The following is a 24,327-nucleotide window of genomic DNA, read 5'->3' as shown; positions in this document are numbered from 1 at the left end:
TTTTTAGTTTGGGACTAGGCTTTATCAGTGTCTGGGAAACCAGCCCCAAGGGTGCTACAAAGCCCATGAAAGCAAAAGTGGTAATCTATGGTATTTTAAATCGTACCTATCACTTGAGTTGACCATAAACCTCAGCTAATGTTCTACTACAACACGTACACAATTGAGTGCAATAATAAAACAGCAAAGGTCAACATCTAAAGGAAATGATAGTTAATAGATGGAGCTCATAGAAAGACCACGAACAATGATACAACCATTCTGATCATTATCTCTTCCTGACAAGCTACGCTCTATTGGAGTTATGAGTAGATCATAACACGGACTGCTATGTGAGCCAGCACCGACTGTTAGAAACTCAGCAAAAAAAGAAACATCCTCTCACTGTCAACTGCGTTTATTTCCAGCAAACATAACAGGTGTAAATATTTGTATGAACATAATATGATTCAACAACTAAGACATAAACTGAACAAGTTCCACAGACATGTAACTAAAAGAAAATGAATAATGTGTCCCTGAACAAAGGGGGGGGGTCAAAATCATGCACAGAACGAGCAGTATGGCTGGTGGCATTGTCATGCTGGAGGGTCAACCCTCCAGGATGAGCCTGCAGGAAGGGTATCACATGAGGGAGGAGGATGTCTTCCCTGTAACGCACAGCATTGAGATTGCCTGCAATGACAAGAAGCTCAGTCCGATGATGCTGTGACACACCGCCCCAGATCATGACTGACCTTCCACCTCCAAATCGATCCCACTCCAGAGTACAGGCCTCGGTGTAACGCTCATTCCTTCGACGATAAACGTGAATCCGACCATCACCCCTGGTGAGACAACCGCAACTCGTCAGTGAAGAGTACTTTTTGCCAGTCCTGTCTGGTCCAGCGATGGTGGGTTTGTGCCCATAGGTGACGTTATTGCCGGTGATGCCTGGTGAGGACCTGCCTTACAACAGGCCTACAAGCCCTCAGTCCAGCCTCTCTCAGCCTATTGCGGACAGTCTGAGCACTGATAGAGGGATTGTGCGTTCCTGGTGTAACTCGGCCAGTTGTTGTTGCCATCCTGTACCTGTCATGCAGGTGTGATGTTCGGATGTACCGATCCTGTGCAGGTGTTGTTACACGTGGTCTGCCGATCAGTTGTCCGTCCTGTCTCCCTGTAGCGCTGTCTTAGGCGTCTCACAGTACGGACATTGCAATTTATTGCCCTGTCCACATCTGCAGTCCTCATGCCCCCTTGCAGCATGCCTAAGGCACATTCACGCAGATGAGCAGGGACCCTGGGCATCTTTCTTTTGGTGTTTTTCAGAGTCAGTAAAAAGGCCTCTTTAGTGTTCTAAGTTTTCATAACTGTGACCTTAATTGCCTACCGTCTAAGCTGTTAGTGTCTTAATGACCGTTCCACAGGTGCATGTTCATTAATTGTTTATGGTTCATTGAATAAGCATGGGAAACAGTGTTTAAACCCTTTACAATGAAGATCTGTGAAGTTATTTGGATTTTTACGAATTATCTTTGAAAGACAGGGTCCTGAAAAAGGGACATTTCTTTTTTTGCTGAGTTTAGTAAAAATGAATTTCCCCATTTCAGCCTATGATAGAAAGACAGAGGGAGCTCTTCTCATAGACTGGAAACATGAGATAATTACTGTAAGCTTTTAGTTTAGGTCTTTCAATTTATGGTGACTTAGTTCAACTTGATTACCTTTGACTAGCAAATGTATTCACAAAACTCTCTCCCTCCTGTCATTCAATAGTTTGACAGTTCCTGGAAAGCAATGCAAACACACAGCACTGGCAGGCATGGCTTTGTTAGTCAGATGGACGGCTAACAATATCTACATTGAGTTTGAGACCATGGTCTTAGTTGAGAGGACAGAAGAGGACACACCGCTCGGTGCCGCCGAGATAGAGGAGCAAAATAATTATTCCTCTCTACATCATCAGCCTCCCAGAGAAAAACATTCAAATATAATCTCCCTCATTAAAACAGACTAAATATTTAAAGATTAGAGATGGCACTTCATTAAGCAGGCCATCCGTCGCAGCGGAGCACTGGCGCAGGGAGAAAGGAGGGGAGGGAGAGATAGATAAGAGAACGAGAGAGACAGACAGAGAGCGACAGACAGACAGAGAGCGACAGACAGACAGAGAGCGACAGACAGACATCGACAGACAGACAGACAGAGCGACAGACAGCCAGCCAGCCAGCCAGCCAGCCAGCCAGCCAGCCAGCGAGCGGGGGACAGACAGACAGCGAGCGAGCGGGGGACAGACAGACAGAGAGAGACAGACAGACAGACAGCCAGCCAGCCAGCCAGCGAGCGGGGGACAGACAGACAGCGAGCGAGCGGGGGACATATAGACAGCGAGCGAGCGGGGGACAGACAGACAGAGAGAGACAGGACAGACAGCCAGCCAGCCAGCCAGCGAGCGGGGGACAGACAGACAGCGAGCGAGCGGGGGACATATAGACAGCGAGCGAGCGGGGGACAGACAGACAGAGAGAGACAGACAGACAGCGACAGACAGAGACAGACAGACAGAGACAGAGAGAGATGTCACAATATTTATACTGTTAATAGGTGCGTTACCGCTACGGCAAAACCACCGGGGCCCCGGTAATCTCTCCATGGAGTGCCATGCAAACACTAGGGCAGCTGGCTGGAGATAAGGAGGGAATGAGGCAACTGTGGAGGTGGAGAGAGAGGGGGAGAAAGAGAGCACAAGGGGGCTGAGGCCTCCATTACCATCTGTGTATCACGCCAGCAGAGCCATGACAAAACAGGGGAATCAGGCGTGTATTTTACCAGGCAGGAGAGCGCGGCCCTGGAGTGATGGAGAGGAGATTGAAACAATACAAACCCCAGCTGAGAAAGCACCACTGACAAGAATCAGGCTCAGGTAATCCCAGCAGCAAAACACAGGAAGTATGTGTTGAGGGATTGTGTGTTGTCGTTATTCTATGGGATTCTGCTGTGTTCCTTCTACCTCCGCCGCGTTCCATTCCCACACGCAACGTTGTTGGTGTTTACGCAATAAACCGCATGCATCTGCACGGTTGGTGGAGGAGCCACATAAGGCCACCCACCGTGTGTGTGGGTATGTCAACATTTGAAAGGGAGTGGGGTATCATGAGGTCCACATTCACAGTCATAATTATGGCTAAACCCCACCTATTTCTTAAATGTATCTTCTTAAAATCTGATTTTAAACATAACCCTTTACCACACTGCTAACCTGATGCCTAACCATAACGCTTTGAATAAATAGGTAATTTTATCTCCTCGACAATAATAATGCAGTAGTAGCCAAAATAGGAATCAAGTAGGAAATAAGATACATTACCCTATGCAGGAGATTAGTAGATAAGTCGTATGTATAGTCACTGGGGTTTGGTTGAACATGAGAGGTAAGGTTGATGTGAGCATTGCCATTGGCCTTGGCATAGGGGTGAGGTGGAAGGCCTGGTGGCTCTGTGTGTGTGTGTGTGTGTGTGTGTGTGTGTGTGTGTGTGTGTGTGTGTGTGTGTGTGTGTGTGTGTGTGTGTGGGGTCTGGCAGGCAGTACTGAGGAGGCAGTGCGTTCTCAAAGAGCAGGCCAAGGCTATAATCCGAGCGGAAAAGCGGCACGGTCAACACTGTGTTAGTGTGTTTTGAAGTGCTCCTGTTGGGAGTGTGTGTATGCACATCCAGTATGAATGAATTTTTGTATTTATGTTTACTGTTTATGTCCCAGGTGTGTTCTATATTTGTGTATTTCAGAGAGCAGCTATGTGCCTCTCGTTCCCCCTCACTATACATTAATAGCCTGTGTGAATAAGACAGCTTCTTACTGTCAATGCAATTAAATCTCTGAATGCCACCTTGTTTCAGGATCCTAAGCAACTTTGCAGTATTATTTCTCATGTTATTAGCCCAGAACGCTCTTCACATTTTCATTACGTACAGCCGGAAATAACTTTGGGATATCAGAGAGGCGTTAACTCACTAGCATTTCAACCAAGAATATGACTTTCCTGAATTGGATCCTTTGTCTCGTACCTTCCAAAGCGATTGAATTTATCCCAGAGGCTGCTCCAAGACGCCATCGGCAGAGAAGAGGTATTCGGAGTGGACATTTAGTCCGACTCAGGAGGCGTGCACACCATCCACCACTTCCGTTGAGTCCCTGGACAATAAAGTTGACGGGCTCAGGGCGAGGATCTCCTTCCAGAGAGACATCAGGGACTGTAACTTACTCTGTTCAACGGAATCATGACTCTCTCTGGATATATTGTCCCCGTCCATACAGCCAGCTGGGTTTTCAATACATTGTGCAGATAGGAATACAGAACTCTCCGGGAAGAAGAAAGGCGGTGTATGTTTCATGATTAACTACTCATAGTGTGATTGTGGTAACGTACAGGAACTCAAGTCCTTTTGGTCACCCGACCTAGAATACCTCACTATCAAATGCCGACCGCATTACCTCACTAGAGAATTTTCTTCACAGCCGGGGAATATTCCCCCTCAAGCAGATACCACGACCGCTCTCAAGGAACTACACTGGACCTTGTAAAAACTGGAAACTGCAAATCCTGAGGCCGCATTTATTATAGCAGCAAATCTGAGGAAAACGCTACCGAAGATCTATAAACACATCCCCTGCAGTACTTGCACTTCAAAAACTCTCGACCATTGTTACTCTCCCTTCCGGGATGGCTAAAAGGCCCTACCCCGACCTCCCTTCGGCAAATCAGATCATGACTCCATTTTGCTCCTCCCTTCCTATAGGCAGAAACTCAAACAGGAAGTACCTGTGCTAATGTCTATTTAACGCTGGTCTGACCAATCTAAATCCATGCTTCAAGACTGTTTTGATCATTGATGTATACACTGACACGGTGACGGAGTTAATCAGGAAGTGTATAGGGGATGTTGTTCCCACTGTGACGATTAAAACCTATCCAAACCAAAAATGGTGGATAGATGGCAGTATTCACGCAAAACTGAAAGTGTGAACCACAGCATTTAACCACGGCAAGATGACTGGAAATATGATTGAATACAAACATTCCAATTATGCCCTCTGTAAGACAATCAAACAGGCAAAAACGTCAGTACAGAGACAAAGTGGAGTCGCAATTCATCGGCTCAGACACAAGACGTATGTGGCAGGGACTCCAGACAATCACGGATTATTAAGGGAAAACCAATCACGCCGCGGACACCGACGTCTTGCTCCTGGACAAGCTAAATACCTTGTTCGCCCGCTTTGAGGATAACACAGTGCCCGCCAACACAGGCCGCACCCAAGGACTGTGAGCTCTCGTAACCCTCACAAGTTTGCCGGTCCAGATGGCATCCCTAACCGCATCCTCAGCCGATGCGCAGAACAGCTGGCTGGAGTGTTTACGGACATACTGAATCTCTCCCAATCCCAGTCTACTGTCCCCACTTGCTTCAAGATGCCCACCATTGTTCGGGTACCCAAGAAAGCAAAGGTAACTTAACTAAATTACTATCACCCCATAGCACTCACTTCTGTCATCATGAAGAGCTTTGAGTCTAGTTAAGGATCATATCACCTCCACCTTACCAAACACCCTAGACCCACTAAATTTGCATACCGCCCCAATAGATCCACAACTGAAGCAATCTCCATTGCACTGCACACTGCCCTATCCCATCTGGACAAGAGAAATACCTATGCAAGAATGCTGTTCATTGACTACAGCTCAGCCTTCAATACCACAGTACCATCCAAGCTCATCATTAAGCTGAACCCCACCCTGTGCAACTGGGACCTGGACTTCCTGACGGGCCGCCCCCCCAGGTGGTGAAGGTAGGAAACAACACCTCCACTTTGCTGATCCTCAACACAGCGGCCCCACAAGGGTGCGTGCTCAGCCCCCTCCTGCACTCTCTGTTCCCCCATGACTGTGTGGCCACACACGCATCCAACTCAACAATCAAGTTTGCAGACAACAACAGCGGTAGGCCTGATTACCAACAACGACGAGACTACAGGGAGGTGGTGAGGGCCCTGGCGGAGTGCTGCCAGGAAAATAACCTCTCCCTCAACAAAATGAAGGAGAAAATCGTGGACTTGAGGAGACAACAGAGGGAGCACGCAACTATCCACGTCGACGGGACCACGCACCCGTCATAACGCTCATGAAGGAGACGCGTTGTGTATCCTAGAGATGAATGTACTTTGGTGCGAAAAGTGCAAATCAATCCCAGAACAACAGCAAAGGACCTTGTGAAGATGCTGGAGGAAACAGGTACAAAAGTATCTATATCCACAGTAAAACGATTCCTATATCGACATAACCTTAAAAGTCGCTCAGCAAGGAAGAAGCCACTGCTCCAAAACGACCATAAAAAAGCCACACTATGGTTTGCAACTGCACACGGGGACAAAGATTGTACTTTTTGGAGAACTGTCCTCTGGTCTGATGAAACAAAAATAGAACTGTTTGGCCATAATGACCATCGTTATGTTTGGAGGAAAAAGGGGGACGCTTGCAAGCCGAAGAACACCATCCCAACCGTGAAGCACGTCAGCTAAGCCAGGGGTTTGGGTTAAGTTTAGGAATAGGGTTAAGATTAGGGTGAGGAGAAGGGTTAGCTAACATGCTAAGTAGTTGCAAAGTAGCTTAAAAAAGTAGTAAGCACCACGACCCATGGGGCGGCGCACAATTGGCTCAGTGTCTTCCGGGTTAGGGGACGGTTTGGCCGGCAGGGTTGTCCTTGTCCCATCGCGCACTAGCGACTCCTGTGGCGGGCCGGGCAGAGTGCACGCTGACACGGTCGCCAGGTGCACCGTGTTTCCTCCGACACATTGGTGCGGCTGGCTTCCGGGTTAAGTGGGCATTGTGTCAAGAAGCATTGCGGTGCCAACCGGTTGGGTTTCTCCCGAGTCCGTACAGGAGTTGCAGAGATGAGATAAGACTAACTACCAATTGAATACCACGAAATTGGGGAGAAAAAGGGGTAAAAGTAGAAAAAAATTAAGAAAAAATAAATAAAGTAGTGAGCGGTTGAAAAGTTGCTAATTAGAATGCTAAAGTTGTCCATGATTAGATTCAAACTCGCAACCTTTGCGTTGCTAGACGTTCGCATTATACGCCCACTCATCCGCCCTACTTTCATTTTTTCCTTGAGTAACCATCTGTCTATGTAACCATACCAAACGTAACATATACACAGGATTTACATTTATGTTACGTCTAGTCTATGAGACCAGGCTGGGTTGTGGCAGGTTGGACGTGCTGACAAATTCTCTAAAACGACATTGGAGGCGGTTTATTGTAGAGAAATGAACATTCAATTCTTTGGCAACAGCTCTGGTGGACATTCCTGAAGTCAACATGCCAACTGCCCTCCCTCAAAACGAGACATCTTTGGCATTGTGTTTTATGACAAAAAAGGCCACTAAAATGTGGAGTTATTGTCCCCAGCACAAGGTGCACGTGTGTAATTATCATACTGTTTAATCAGCATCTTGCCATACCTGTCAGGTGGAGGGATTATCTTGGAAAGGAGAAATGCTCACTAATTCTAAAAATGTAATGGCATGTGATCCCCATTGATTTTGTTATAACGTTTGAGTCACTCAGATAGCCATAAGAACAGGGCATAAACATGGCAAAAAGGTGTAGAAATGCAGGAAATTAATGAAATAATTGCCTTTAACAGTACTGTAAGTGTGTGAACTGACGTGAAAATAGTATGCATTTAGTGTGAGCGTATTCTGTATACATAGAAAATGCTAAACATTAAGAACACTTGCTCTTTCCATGACAGACTTACCAGGTAAATCCAGGTGAAAGCTATGATCCCTTATTGATGTCACTAAATCCACTTCACTCACTGTAGATGAAGGGGAGGAGACAGGTTAAAGAAGGATTTTTAAGCCTTGAGACAATTGAGACATTGATTGAGTATGTGTGCCATTCAGAGGGTGAATGGGGAAGACAAAACAATATAAGTGCCTTTGAATGGGGTATTCAAGTAGGTTCCAGGCGCACCAGTTTGTGTGAAGAACTGCAATGCTGCTGGATCTTTTTACACCCAAAGGACATCCAGCCAACTTGACAACTGTGGGAAGCATTAGAGTCAACATGGGCCAGCATCCCTGTGGAAAGCTTTTGACACCTTGTATAGTCCATGCACCGATGAATTGAGGCTGTTCTGAAGACAAAAGGGGGCTGGGTGCTACTCAATATTAGGAAGGTGTTCCTAATGTTTGGTATACTCAGTGCATACTGTGCTGTATATACTGTGGTATGTATTGGTATGGGAGACGTTGCTCTCAGGCCATGGCAGAGTGTCTCAGATCTCACCCTGGGTTCTCACACTAGTCATGCACCGATGAGTCACACCAATTACACACATACACCCCCCTCTGTCACAACAGCTCCAGCCCCCTCCTGGAGGCCAAAGTGGAGACACGACATCCTCATCTCTCCCACAGGATCAGATTCAGCCTGCCCTCCTCAACTCCTTTATCTCATTAATCTGATTAGCAGTCTTAATCAATGGCTACAGGCATAACAGCAGCCATCATGGCTCTGTGACGGTTGGGACTGTCGCTGCTCTGCTCTCTCAATTGGCCAAACATCTCAGGCTGCTTCCCACGCAATCCCTCTTACTACTGTATCCTCTCCTCTGACCACTTCTCTTCTGTTGATTCCATTCATTCTGTCTGCCTCAATGTTTTATCCTGCTTTTAAAACACATGGAACAGGCCTTGGGGATGGAGGCTTGGAGATTGACTCCTGATCTAGTAAACGGCCGGAGAGTACAAGTGAGACGGCATATTACAGAACTGAGAACTCCATAACACAGACACTCCGGGTAGACATTCCCCTTAGGCACACAGCCCTATGATCAGTTTACCCCACACACACAAAAGGCAAAGATGACCTTAGAGCAGTGTCTAGGAGTCCATGGCTGCCTGTGGGAGTGTACAGTAGTATGGTGACTGACACTAGTGACAAGGAGTAAGCAGCTGCAGCACATGCAGAGGAGCCAACCCTTTGGAGCCACATCACCCTCCGCATGTCCCCTGTTGAGGGACAAGAGGGGTCAGAAAGACAACCAGGGGGTCCAGATCACAGATTCCCACCCCACAGTTTGTTAGTCCACTGGGAGAAAGCACTGTAAAAGCTTATAGACTCAGGCCGGGTGGTTTATGACACACAACATACAGGGGAACAACCAGTTCATGACAGTTTATGGGCGCTGGATATACAAAAAGACAGACATATAGGCAGACCCTGAGCACCATGGAACATAGGCCTTCTATAGCTTGCTAGCTACCGTTATACCGGATTACAGCATGCTGCTGATTTGTGTGCGTAGGCCCGTACTGCTAGTGCTGCTATTATTGCTATTATTAAAATCTAAACTATAACAGACAAGCCTGAGAAATGGCTTATCTGCAGAGAGTAGTCACGCAGAGAATTCAGCTGATTGTTATTTGTGCAGTAATGACAGACTGTTAAATAAATTGGCAATTTAAACCAAAGCCACACAAAAAAAACAAGGCCAAATTCCTCAGGTGGAGGTGAACGACTGGGTATCTACAGACTCAGGGACAAAGTACAGGCTCGTACAGACAGAGATTGAAAAAAACACATGAATAATGTCTTATGCAATCTCCTACCAAAAGTTTTCTAAAGCTAACTTTCGAAAGACACACATACAAATGGTAGTCGGAGAGCCGCAGTTTTTGCATCTGTTGTTGACGGACACAAAAACTGTCTGAGTTAGGCTTCGGCGGTATGCCATATACCGGGGTAGTTGCAAGTAGCCAACGGATGGACTTTCAATACCATCAATACCGTAAAAAAAATGACTTTGAAGTTTTCAATAAATTATAATAGTATTAGTAGTAGTTGATGCTAATCGCACTGGTTTGTGTGAGGAACTACAAGCTGCTGGGTTTTTCCACGTTCAACAATTTCCTGTGTATCAAGAATGGTCCACCATCCAACATGGGCCAGCATCCCTGTGGAACGCTTTCTTATGTAGAGTCCATGCCCCGACAAATTGAGGCTGTTCTGAGGGCAAAAAGGGGGGGGGGTGAAACTCAATATTAGGAAGGTGTTATTAATGTTTTGTACACTCAGTGTACATTAGTGCTGCACATTAGGCAGAAAATAGCTTAATTTTCATCAGATGACAACAGAAGTGCAACGGTATTTGGCTGGCAGCCACCCAAGTAAATTAGCTTACAATGAAAAAGCAAGGTATTTTAACCAAAAAAGATGGCCTTCATATTTCTAATGTTTACCGCAAAAATAATGTAGCCAACTACATTTCTTAATGTTTTCCTTAAAGTTAATCTTGCATTTTAATGGAAAAAGTAGGCTACAATGAGAAAAGTACCGGAGAAAACTAGCTACACATCAGTCAGAGTGCTGTCTACTGATAGAATGCCCGTTCATGAATTGTCATAGAGTAGAGAAGTGCAACTGAAGCACAAAATTAGTCTGATGCCAAGCAGAAATTACAATAGGAATCATTTTAGATCTGCATTTACAAAACGCAGCAAAAGATTTCTTATATCTTTTTATATACTTTTTTTCTGTGTGAAAAAAAGCTAAATTCTGCATTAGCGTGATCCCTAAGTTTAACTTGCTTGTTATGCAAGTAAGTGGCTGAATTGATGAGGGGCATCATTTAGTGTTAGCTTCGCCCTAGCAACTCGACTCCACACAGACACAGCATGTACACATGCTGCTCCAGAGCCAGTACGGTTCTTCCTTCAGACAAGCATGCGTCAAAACTTTGCACAACGTCTCTCGTTCACTATCGCTTGTAAATGTCCTAACTCACCAAAAATGACATTTGGTAACTCCTACCTACAGTGCCTTCGGAAAATATTCAGACGCCTTAACTTTTTCCACATTTTGTTATGTCACAGCCTTATTCTAAAATGAATTAAAAATTGTTTTTCCCCCTCATTAATCTACACACAATAACCCATAATGACAAAGCAAAAACAGAAGTTTTTTACAGAAGTATTAAGACCCTTTACTCAGTACTTTGTTGAAGCACCTTTGGCAGCGATTACAGACTCGTGTCTTCTTGGGTATGACGCTACAAGCTTGGCACACCAGCATCTGGGGAGTTTCTCCCATTCTTCTCTGCAGATCCTCTCAAGCTCTGTCAGGTTGGATGGGGAGCGTCGCTGCACAGCTACGTTCAGGTCTCTCTAGAGACGTTTGATCGGGTTCAAGTCCGGGCTCTGGCTGGGCCACTCAAGTACATTCAGAGCCACTCCTGCGTTGTCTTGGCTGTGTGCTTAGGGTCATTATCCTGTTGGAAGGTGAACCTTAACCCCAGTCTGAGTTCCTGAGCGCTCTGGAGCAGGTTTTCATCAAAGATCTCTCTGTACTTTGCGCCGTTCCTCTTTGCCTCGATCCTGACTAGTCGCCCAGTCCCTGCCGCTGAAAAACATCCCCACAGCATGATGCTGCCACCACCATGCTTCACCGTAGGGATGGTGGCAAAAAAAAAAAAAAAAGTTATGTATGCATTCACTACTGTAAGTCGCTCTAGATAAGAGCGTCTGCTAAATGACTAAAAAGTAAAAAAAGTTCCCTCCAGACGTGACGCTTGGCATTCAGGCCAAAGAGTTGAATGTTGGTTTCATCAGACCAGAGAATCTTGTTTCTCACGGCCTGAGAGTCTCCAAGTATAATGTCATGTGCCTTTTACAGAGGATTGGCAATAAAGGCTTGATTGGTGAAATGCTGCAGAGATGGTTGTCCTTCTGGAAGGTTCTCCCATCTCCACAGAGGAACTCTGGAGCTCTGTCATATTGACCATCGGGTTCTTGGTCACCTCCCTGACCAAGGCCCTTCTCCCCCGATTGCTCAGTTTGGCCGGGCGGCCAGCTCTAGGAAGAGTCTTCGTCGTTCCAAACTGTTTCCATTTAAGAATGTTGCTGAAATTGTTCCGTACCCTTCCCCAGATCTGTGCCTCAACACAATCCTGTCTCGGAGCTCTACGGACAATTCCTTCAACCTCATGGCTTGGTTTTTGTTCTGACAAGCACTGTCAACTGTGGGACCTTACGAAGACAGGTGTGTGCCTTTTCAAATTATGTCCAATCAATTGAATTTACCACAGGTGGACTCCATTGAAGTTGTAGAAACATCGCAAGGATGATCAACGGAAACAGGATGCACCTGAGCTCAATTTCGAGTCTCATAGCAAAGGGTCTGAATACTTATGTAAATAAGGTATTTATACATATATACATTTGCTAAAAATTCTAAAAAACAGTTTTCTGCTTTGTCATTATTGGGTACTGTGTATAGATTGATAAATATGCTTGTTAGTATATATAGCTACCAGCCTAAATGGAAATTCGCTATTACTTCTGGCAATAGAAGCCCAATGTTTTTTTGTTGCGTTTTTTGGGCGCCACACTTGTGTATGAAGCCGATAATACCGTAAATCCCGGAATGAGAGAAAGACGGTATGACAATGTGAAAATCTGGATACGGCCCAAATGTAGCTTGAATGCTTCTGAAAGACAGAAAAAGGAGAGGAGGGAGTTGCTACTGTAGAGGACAGTATCTTGGGGGGCTCTGTGGGCAGAGATAGTCCTCCAAAACCTTACAGATTGATCACCTCTTGCTCCTGTCACAGCTCAGAGAGGTGGTTGGGAGCATTTTAATTGGCCGGCAGTCGCCCACGGCTTCCTAAAGCCCAGTGCTGTCACATGTGCACAAAGAAAACAGACCATCTACACCCTCTCTTTCGCGCCATCTGTCCAGTCAAGTAGGGCTGAACGATAGTGATGCAGTCCCCGCGATTATATACGGGGTCATGAAATATTGTGTGGATGAAGGGCGGGTGGCTGGCGGGCAGGTTGAATAAATAGAAAATTAGTAAAACAATCCATAAATGTATAATTCTTGTGGAATTTATATCTATCTATAAGCTACAGTTGAAGTCGGAGATTTACATACACTTAGGTTTGCAACTGCACATGGGGACAAAGATCGTACTTTCTGGAGAAATGTCCTCTGGTCTGATGAAACAAAAATAGAACTGTTTGGCCATAATGACCATCGTTATGTTTGGAGGAAAAAGGGGGAGGCTTGCAAGCCAAAGAACACCATCCCAACTGTGAAACACAGGGGTGGCAGCATCATGTTGTGGGGGTGCTTTGCTGCAGGAAGGACTGGTGCACTTCACAAAATAGATGGCTTCATGAGGAGGAAAAGGACGTGGATATATTGAAGCAACATCTCAAGACATCAGTCTGGAAGTTAAAGCTTGGTCGCAAATGGGTCTTCCAAATGGACAATGACCCCAAGCATACTTCCAAAGTTGTTGCAAAATGGCTTAAGGACAACAAAGTCAAGGTATTGGAGTGGCCATCAAAAAGCCCTGACCTCAATCCTATAGAAAATGTGTGGGCAGAACTGAAAAGGCGTGTGCGAGCAAGGAGGCCTACAAACCTGACTCAGTTACACCAGATCTGTCAGGAGGAATGGAATTCACCCAACTTATTGTGGGAAGCCTGTGGAAGGGTACCCGAAACGTTTGACCCAAGTTAAACAATTTAAAGGCAATGCTACCAAATACGAATTGAGTGTATGTTAACTTCTGACCCACTGGGAATGTGATGAAAGAAATAAAAGCTGAAATAATTCTCTCTACTATTATTCTGACATGTCAGAACCAAAGTGTTGGTCAGTGTTTCCCAGGGGTCCTTAGATTTAAATAAATAGGTACATTCAGACAAAGATTTTAGAATATTCTTACCTTTTTCCTCTCTGATTAAGAACAAGCTGGTGCACTAACAATCCTGATATACTCCACCACTGGTACCGGCCTGTATTACAGCAAAAGTCTGCTAGCAAGATTTAGCTAGCTAGTGATTAACATTAGAGGCCAACACACATTTTTGGGGCACATTTGCAGCTTCCTAAGACCAACTAACTAGCGTTTCGCAGAAAGAACGTTCAACAAACTAATAGTATAATATAGAAAATATGTGGATTTATATTAAGTTGCAAAGTGGAAAGCAGCGTTGTTCTTTTTTGGAAAAATCTGTTGACTGCATGCCGTTGTTTGGTCAATGCATGCAGAGTGAATCTCAAGCATGAGGAACTGCCTGCTTGCGTGACAGGGGCGGGGTTTGATGTGTATGATTGGTAAGCGGCTAAAAGAGAAAGAACTCCGTCAACTCGAGCAATACAAATCTAAAGTGAAAAAAACGGGCATTACAGACGGCTATGTGGTGTTTCAAAAATATCGTTGCGCATGTCAATACGCATTTTCGATTAATCGTGCAGCCCTACAGGCAAGTGTACAGTACAGCACACCCACTCTCCTATGACTCGCACCTGTAGGTGTTTGAGGTGAGAAGTGCTACCATCCCCAACCAACCCCTGCTGACACACACTTCATGACTCACAGCCCCCTCGCCTCCTTATACCGGTTGCAATAATTGGCTGCTCTTTATACCTGTTTGGTGGGTGTGTGTTTGTGTGTTTAGTATAGGGCTGACCCCATTTAGTGGACTGGTCGATTGTTTGGTCGATAGGCTGTTGGTCGACAGATTTCTTTAGTCGAGCATTAGCAAAAAAAAAAGAATTTTTTTTTTTTTTTTTTTTTTTTTAAACATGATCCCCCCACCAATTTGTGGTGTTCAAGACACCTGTCTGATTTGCGCTGAGTGGACTGATCTATTGGAGGCTGTGGGGTTGGTAAAACACAAATAATATTATTTTATAACAAATGTGCTTTTTCCCGCGTTGGAAAAGCGGTTGCTATCCATGGTTCTGAAACATCAGTGCACTGTTGAATTGTCGCTTTTTCCTAGACCATGTTTCCATGTCCATAATAGCAAAGTTAACCAGCATATTGGTGTTGAGAACAACGCCGCGGCGGCAGCAGCAGAATGAGATGAGAAAACAGCCCTTGCCTTACCGTCTAAGAAGTGACGAGAGAGGAAACCCAAACTTAACTAGGTCTATAATCAATAGCCTAAGTGTTAAATGTGCCTGGCTTTATAAATCATCAATATATCTACAGAAATAAGACAGATCCTGCTTCTGTTGCCTGTTTGAGTGTTTGTTTAATAGCCTACTGATTCCGTGAGCACCAAGCCTCACGCAACATGTCAGGTGAACGATTTCACAACTTCAGCTGTTTTTAATCTTTGCTTTGCTGTAATAAAGGCTTTACACTTTTTTTCTGTTAGAACAGGCTCTCTGGTATTATTCATAATTTATTTTGAGTTTACACTGTTCAACTTTTTTTTTACTCCTTATTGTTATTATAACTATGATTATTATAATAATAAGTAATGTCATTACCATTAGTAGGCTTAGTATTGCCGCCTTGTAGGCCGCTATACTACCATTAGTAGGCCAAAGAGCACATCCTGTTTAGTCTTAATACAGTAACTTACTTAGGCCTAAATACCTAGACTCATATAGGCTACTATATTAATCAATCATTCATACATACAAGTCATTCATGATTTGAAATGCAATCAAGCCTTTTTTAAAAAAAAATAAAATTAAGCGAGCCTTGAATAATTAGCTTAAACAATAAATAAACCGTTCCATTTAGGAAAATTTCATTCGCGAAGGAATGCAACTGTTTTTAGTATTTGCTGTAATAAAAGCTTAGCAGAAAATGTTACAACAGACTCTCTGGTACACTTATAGTTTATTTAGTGTTTATATTATTCTAAACGGTCAGAAAAATGATATTGTAATCGATACAGCACCACTTTGGCACACATATGCACGCAGCGCTTGCTCCTTATATTATTTTTCTCGATCTCCAGTATTTTCCACAACTAGTCACATTTATTCCACACATCTGACTTGCCCTTTACCTCCTGAGCAACCTGTAAATATTCCCCCATTTAAAGTTCATTTGTCATGCCTTCTGCATCCATTTTGCTGTCACAGTGTTGCGGTTTTCAGAGTTTGTTAAAACCAATTTATTGATGTGATTATGATATGCTGTAGGTCAGGCCCTATTGTGCCCTATTCAGACAGGACTAGTTTTACTGAGGGAGGTCGGGTAATGTCATTATGTGCATGAGCACAAAACACCACATCTGTAATTTTAGTCCCGTCAGAATCTGCCATGTCAGTAATGTTTACATGGCAGGAGAGTAATAATTCCAGACAGAATAACCTACTGTTTTTCGGAAAACGCCAAGATCCTCTGAAAATACTAGTCCCGTGCGAATCGACATCTCTGTGTTTTGAGAGAAATGTCTGAGTTGTACAGGTGTTGCTCGTGGTTTGCACAAGAAGACAACTGACTCGATAAATCTGTGCTGCACATAAGAGATATATATATATATATATATATGCAGCCTATCAACTTTCACAGTGAATGCTTTTGTTTATATGTTTTGTGTGTATGAATTGAATATTGCCAAATGCATCAGTAAAAAATATTGAGCTTATTTAATGCAACCCTTGCAGTTAATAGATCGCAAAGCAGCAGCATACAACTGGCCTAAACGTTTGGAAAAGTTAACTTTCTCATCCATAGCCTTAAAATGCATCTCAAGTACAATTGCACTGTTTAGCTCACATCTGAAGGCGGGGGCATTAAGATCGCTAAAATATGACTATGATCACACTTCCTCAATTCAAATGCTATGGTGACACTATAGGAGAGATGGTTTGGTATGGTTTAGAAACTTGAGAACCAAGCTCGAGTTCTGTGTGGCCCCATCACCTGAAATACTATCTTCAAACCTCCAGGCTTCTGTCATAACTCTCAAATCATAAAAAAAAAAAAAGTTTGGAAAAAACTAATCCCGTCCGAATAGTCTCCTGGAATAACGGACATTCTAGAGTAATAATTACATAACCAACGTTCTCTAGTAATACTAGTCCCGTGTGAATAGGTCTTTGGTCACGTGCATGTGATACATACATGTGTCACGTAAAGAGAGCAAGGGTTGAGGAAATAGGGAATGTTTTTCCTAAACAAATGAGGGATTTCGGTAACATAACTTTTCAGTCAGAAATGGCTGTAATTATGTTGCAGCTTCAGAAACACAGACAGCGTGATAAGTCACTCGCTGTCTTTTATTTTTAATTTTCTTTACACAGTGCAGCAAGTCTGAGCCCGGCACAATCAAATCAATTGCTGGTCGGACTCCCTCTAGTTATTTGTGTGTCTTAATTATTCAATCAAACAGTGTGCTTAAAGCATCAGACTAGCTCAGTGAATATAGTTGATTTGATAAAAATAAAAAAAAAACACACAGGATGTGTCAATACATGGTAAAATACACGTTTAAAAATGTCGACCAATCGATTGAGCAGACGACTCTGTCGTCCAAGATCAAAAAAAAAAATTGTCAGAGGTAGCCCTAGTGTATTAAATGTGTTTGTGTCTCTTGCCTTTTCTCTCCAATTTCTTCTCCTTGGCTTTGTTAAATGCCCACCCACCCACCTCCCTAAACAAGACGGCTTCTTCTTCCCAATTAAAATGTATTTGGCACAAATTACAATTTCTCCCCGGCTATCTTTTCAGTTTCTCCCTCATCATCTTTCATTAGAGGGCCTCCCTTTCTCCTCTTTCGTTCCCCAGCCTCTTGCCAGCATTCTAAATTCATTCTCATCAATTCCACCATGCACACAAAAGTCCTGGAGGACCCCACACGCACAGACCCAGGGAGAGAGACACAAAAAGCCAAAAAGAGGAACCCACATGCACTGAAGATGCACGCACACACACACAAACAGAGGCTGATTCACTATGGAGCCTTTCGCCGTAAGTGTGTGTTTTTGTTCATGGGTTGTATGTAGCTAAGGATGAGTGATGGTGTGAGGCTGTCTGGGCATGGTGTGTGTGTGTGTGTGTGTGTGTGGAGCCAGCCTCTCTCCTCTAGCTAAAAGCCAGTGAGCAGACAGACAGGCCAGGAATGTGTGTGGAGGAACATGCTTATCCTGAGGGCTGAGCAGACAGGCCACAGGAAACATCCCTTAATTAGCGCGCAGAGCTGGGGGGGCTGTCAGGGTTCAGAGGGCAAGGCCTTCCTCTTGGCACACACACAGTGCTCATACACAGCGCTAACACACACATAGGCCTACAAAAAAACACATTGTGCACACATAGCAACACACACACACAGCTTTCTGAGAGGGGGACCACACAGGAGAGCTGCTTTGTGCTGCTCCGCTCAGGGGGCTGCTTCAAACAGCACCGCAGAGAACTGAGCTTCAACTGGGAGAGAAACAGGGAACTGAGCTTTAATTGGGAGAGAGAAACAGGGAACTGAGCTTCAACTGGGAGAGAGACACAGAGAACTGAGCTTCAACTGGGAGAGAGACACAGAGAACTGAGCTTCAACTGGGAGAGAGACACAGAGAACTGAGCTTCAACTGGGAGAGACACACAGAGAACTGAGCTTCAACTGGGAGAGAGACACAGGGAACTGAGCTTCAACTGGGAGAGAGACACAGAGAACTGAGCTTCAACTGGGAGAGAGACACAGAGAACTGAGCTTCAACTGGGAGAGAGACACAGAGAACTGAGCTTCAACTGGGAGAGAGACACAGAGAACTGAGCTTCAACTGGGAGAGAGACACAGGGAACTGAGCTTCAACTGGGAGAGAGACACAGAGAACTGAGCTTCAACTGGGAGAGAGACACAGAGAACTGAGCTTCAACTGGGAGAGAGACACAGAGAACTGAGCTTCAACTGGGAGAGAGACACAGAGAACTGAGCTTCAACTGGGAGAGAGACACAGGGAACTGAGCTTCAACTGGGAGAGAGACAGAGAGAACTGAGCTTCAACTGGGAGAGAGACACAGAGAACTGAGCTTCAACTGGGAGAGAGACACAGAGAACTGAGCTTCAACTGGGAGAGAGACACAGAGAACTGAGCTTCAACTGGGAGAGAGACACAGAGAACTGAGCTTCAACTGGGAGAGAGACAGAGAGAACTGAGCTTCAACTGGGAGAGAGACACAGAGAACTGAGCTTCAACTGGGAGAGAGACACAGAGAACTGAGCTTCAACTGGGAGAGAGACACAGAGAACTGAGCTTCAACTGGGAGAGAGACACAGAGAACTGAGCTTCAACTGGGAGAGAGACACAGAGAACTGAGCTTCAACTGGGAGAGAGACACAGAGAACTGAGCTTCAACTGGGAGAGAGACACAGAGAACTGAGCTTCAACTGGGAGAGAGACACAGGGAACTGAGCTTCAACTGGGAGAGAGACAGAGAGAACTGAGCTTCAACTGGGAGAGAGACACAGAGAACTGAGCTTCAACTGGGAGAGAGACACAGAGAACTGAGCTTCAACTGGGAGAGAGACACAGGGAACTGAGCTTCAACTGGGAGAGAGACAGAGAACTGAGCTTCAACTGGGAGAGAGACAGAGAACTGAGCTTCAACTGGGAGAGAGAGACAGGGAACTGAGCTTCAACTGGGAGAGAGACAGAGAACTGAGCTTCAACCGGGAGAGAGACAGAGAACTGAGCTTCAACCGGGAGAGAGACACAGAGAACTGAGCTTCAACTGGGAGAGAGACAGAACTGAGCTTCAACTGGGAGAGAGACAGAGAACTGAGCTTCAACTGGGAGAGAGACAGAGAACTGAGCTTCAACTGGGAGAGAGACAGAGAACTGAGCTTCAACTGGGAGAGAGTCACAGAGAACTGAGCTTCAACTGGGAGAGAGAGACAGAGGGAACTGAGCTTCAACTGGGAGAGAGACACAGAGAACTGAGCTTCAACTGGGAGAGAGAGACAGGGAACTGAGCTTCAACTGGGAGAGAGACAGGGAACTGAGCTTCAACTGGGAGAGAGACAGGGAACTGAGCTTCAACTGGGAGAGAGACAGGGAACTGAGCTTCAACTGGGAGAGAGACAGAGAACTGAGCTTCAACAGGGAGAGAGACAGGGAACTAGACACTGCTAAATGAAAACACACATGGGCAGAAGCACACACAACGCACGCGCCCGCCTAAACACACGCGCCAGCCTAAAGACACACGCGCCAGCCTAAAGACACACGCGCCTGCCTAAACACACACGCCCACCTGCCCGCCTACACACACACGCGCCCGCCTACACACACGTGCCCACCTACACACCCGCCTAAACACACACACAAGCTCACCTACACACACGCGCCCGCCTACATACCCACACACATGCACCCACCTAAAACACACACACACGCACCCACCTAAAACACACACACACGCACCCACCTAAAACACACACACACGCACCCACCTAAAACACACACACATGCACCCACCTAAAACACACACACATGCACCCACCTAAAACACACACGCGCGCCCGCCCACACACACCCCCCAGGGTTCCAAACTGCTACAATTAGTTGCATTTTGCGACACTGACTTGGCTGTGTGAGTTACATTTTAAAATGGTCGCATCAATGTGACTTGCAAATTCTAGCTGGTCACCTCACTCACTTCTTTTTTGGGAAGCTAAAACCCTGTTTTGGTCAAACAGTATGCACATTTTGGGTAATATTCATAGGACGAAACTTTCCATTGGAAATTAACAGGACTATATGTGAATTAACAGGAATATATGGGAATGAACAGGAATATATGGGAATGAACAGGAATATATGCAAATTAATATTAATACCATTTAAATGTAGATGTTTTTTGCATTGGATATATTTACCATATCATATGGAGACAGAAACAAACCTTTTACCTTGACATAATTGTAAATTATGAAATCCTTCCAATTAAAAAACGATTTAGTTAAGAACTGAACCTTCATTAAATGAGTTGACTGTTCACATGGGATGATTTCACTGAACAACAAAAGAAAGGGAATATTGAATGATCCATCGCATCTCCCAAAAACGTTTTCACATTCAGTACTGTGCAAAAGTTTTAGGCAGGTGTGAAAAAATGCCGTAAAGTAAGAATGCTTTCAAAAATGAACATGTTAACTTCTCTAGGGTAGGGGGCAGTATTTTGACGTCCGGATGAAAGGCGTGCCCGTAGTAAACTGCCTGCTACTCAGGCTCAGAAGGTAGGCTATGCATATTATTAGTAGATTTGGATAGAAAACACTCTGAAGTTTTTAAAACTGTATGATGTCTGTGAGTATAACATAACTCATATGGCAGGCAAAAACCTGAGAAAAATCCAACCAGGAAGTGTGGAAATCTGAGGTTTGTAGTTTTTCAAGTGATTGCCTATGCAGTATACAGAGACTTAGGGTTCATTTTGCACTTCCTAAGGCTTCCACCAGATGTCAACAGTCTTTAGAACGTTGTTTCATGCTTCTACTGTGACTGGGGAGAGAATAAGAGCTGACTCAACAAATGGACTGACTGAGGCCAATGAGTTGTTTACTGCGCGGTCACGCAGGCGCCGTTCCTTCTTTTTCCTCTGTAATGAATACGCTATTGTCCGGTTGGAATATTATCGAAGATTTATGATTAAAAAAAAGACCCAAATGATTGATTGTAAACATCGTTTGACATGTTTCCACAAACAAAAATCTAACTTTTTTTGACTTTTCGTCGTGACATTTTGCGTGCGCTTCCTGCATTTGGAGTAGTGGACTAAACGCGTGAACAAAAAGGAGGTATTTAGACATAAATGATGGACTTTATCGAACAAAACAAACATTTATTGTGGAACTGGGATTCCTGGGAGTGCATTCTGATGAAGATCATCAAAGGTAAGTGAATATTTATAATACTATTTCTGATTTTAGTTGACTCCAAAATGGTGTGTATCTGTATTGCTTGTTGTTGTTGTCTGAACGCCATGCTCAGATTATTGCAAAATTTGCTTTTGCCGTAAAGCTTTTTTTGAAATCGGACACAGCGGTTGCATTAAGGAGACGTGTATCTATAATTCTTTGAATAACAGCTTAATATTTTATCAACGTTTATGATGAGCATTTCTGTAAATTGATGTGCTCATTCACCGGAAGTTTTGGGAGGCAAAACATTTCTGAACATTACACGCCAATGTAAAATGGGGTTTTTGGATATAAATATGAACTTTATCGAGCAAAACATACATGTATTGTGTAACATGAAGTCCTATGAGTGCCATCTGATGAAGATCAAAGGTTAGTGATTAATTTTAGCTGTATTTCTGGTTTTTCTGACGCCTCTCCTTGCTTGGAAAATGGCTGTGTGGTTTTTCTTGTCTCGGCGCTGTCCTAACATAATCTAATGTTATACTTTCGCCGGCCGTAAAGCCTTTTTGAAATCGGACAATGTGGTTGGATTAACGAGAAGTGTATCTTTAAAATGGGATATAATAATTGTATGTTTGAGAAATTTGAATGATGAGATTTTTGTTGTTTTGAATTTGCCGCCCTGCTATTTCACTGGCTGTTGAATAGGGTGTCCCGCGGGTGGGACGCTAGCGTCCCACATCCCCAGAGAGGTTAATAGTTTATATTTATCAATTAACAAAATGCAAAGTGAGTGAAGAGAAGAAAAAACTACATTAAATCAATATTTGGTGTGACCACCCTTTGCCTTCAAAACAGCATCAATTCTTCTAGATACACTTGCACACAGTTTGAAGGAACTCGGGCAGGTAGGTTGGCCCAAACATCTTGGAGAACTAACCACAGTTCTTCTGTGGATTTAGGCTGCCTCAGGTGCTTCTCTCTCTACATGTAATCCCAGACAGACTCGATGATGTTGAGATCAGGGCTCTGTGGGGGCCGTACCATCACTTCCAGGACTCCTTGTTCTTCTTTACACTGAAGATAGTTCTTAATGACTTTTGCTGTATGCCTGTACTCGTTGTCATGCTGCAGAATAAATGTGGGGGCAATTAGATGCCTCCCTGATAGTATTGCATGATGGATGCATGATCTGCCTGTACTTGTCAGCATTGAGACCATTAATTCTGACCAAATTCCCAACTCCATTTGCAGAAATGCAGCCCCAAACTTGCAAGGAACCTCCACCATGCTTCACTGTTGCCTGCAGACACTCATTCATGTACCGCTCTCTAGCCTTTCGGGCAAAAACAAACTGCCTTCTGCTACAGCCAAAAATTTCAAATGTTTACTCATCAGTCCAGAGCACCTGCTGCCATTTTTCTGCACCCCCGTTCCTGTGTTTTCGTGCATAGTTGAGTCGCTTGGCATTGCTTCCACGTCGGAGGTATGGCTTTTTGGCCGCAAGTCTTCCATGAAGGCCACTTCTGACCAGACTTCTCCGGACAGTATTTGTCATCATGTTTGTTCTTGCTGACAGAAGTGTTCATCCCCTTTGGCTTTCCTAATGAGATGATGCCATTGCTCACACAAGGGATTTTTACCACATACACAATTGAGAGCATTGAGACTGATGTACTTCACACCACCTCCAATACGGATGTTTATTTTAGGTGTATGGAAGATACACATTTTTTTATCAATAATTTTTTTTATCAATAAGGATAGAAGCATGCGGCTTCAGGAGACAACCCATTTTCAAAGACCCATTATACTGCTAAGGGAGACAAGCCACTCACTCAAGCATCAAATCTCTTTGGGCGAGCTTGAGCAGAGGTGAGTATTCTTATGCACCTTACCCCTTTCCCACCAGACTGCTATTCACCAAGGTAAGTGCCGGAATTACATGATTATAGTCAATCGACACTTAAGAGGGTGAAAATAGGAAATGTGAAGTATTTACTTTTAAGGGCTGGTAAGAGCATTTCTAGCTCTACTTAGCCTATAGGTCTATAGTTAAAGACCCATGACACATAGAGCCCACAACAACAAAACAACACAAACAAATAACAATTCCATATAATCTTAAGCTCTATATATATATATATATATATTGGGTATTTTAGTCTCTCTTGGCTACAGACCCAGCAAGTCCAGGCAGGCAGAGGCAGTGTAATCAGGTAGGCAGGGAATGGGGATTAATAAAGATAGATCCAGCCGTTGCGTGTTCTCTGGCTCTGGGTAGATAAAAGCAATTAGGGAGTCGGAGCACATCAAAGATGAAGGGACTGTTGTTTTTTATCATGACAGAGGGCTGTTTATCTTCCCCACAGTGGACAGCATGCTAATATCAGGCTGCTGCCGACCTTGCTACAAAACGTCTGGACTCTCCGTCTCCCTCGGTCTCTCTCAAACACGCAGACGCAGGCACACACACACACACACACACACACACACACACACACACACACACACACACACACACACAGAGAGCCATTCCCGACACAGCGGGAGAGGGGAGAGAGAGGACAGTCAGTCCTGATAAAGTAGAAAAAAAGCCATAAAATCAAATGAGTGGTACCTCTTTGAATGCTACAACTGAGCATCTCCATAATTCTA

The 24,327-nt window shown here is 44.4% G+C and overlaps 1 protein-coding gene across 4 annotated transcripts in view; it reads right to left on the bottom strand.

Moving 5' to 3' along the window:
* LOC106606834 (bifunctional heparan sulfate N-deacetylase/N-sulfotransferase 2) overlaps nt 1–24,327 on the bottom strand; it is a 199,447-nt gene that overhangs the window by 34,093 nt on the left and 141,027 nt on the right. The window contains exon 1 of one of the 4 annotated variants that reach the window (XM_082975737.1): nt 7,800–7,864. The exons of the other annotated variants lie outside the window; for them this stretch is intronic. The gene's annotated coding sequence lies outside the window, so the exon portion shown is untranslated. Of the gene's footprint in view, nt 1–7,799; nt 7,865–24,327 lie in introns of those variants that run through there. 4 annotated transcript variants of the gene reach the window in all.

Source organism: Salmo salar, chromosome 01 (assembly GCF_965601325.2).
Source record: "Salmo salar chromosome 01, fSalSal1, whole genome shotgun sequence".
NCBI classification, from domain to species: domain Eukaryota; kingdom Metazoa; phylum Chordata; class Actinopteri; order Salmoniformes; family Salmonidae; genus Salmo; species Salmo salar.
Note: the sequence above shows the minus strand (reverse complement) of the source record. Positions and strands in the feature narration are given on the sequence as shown.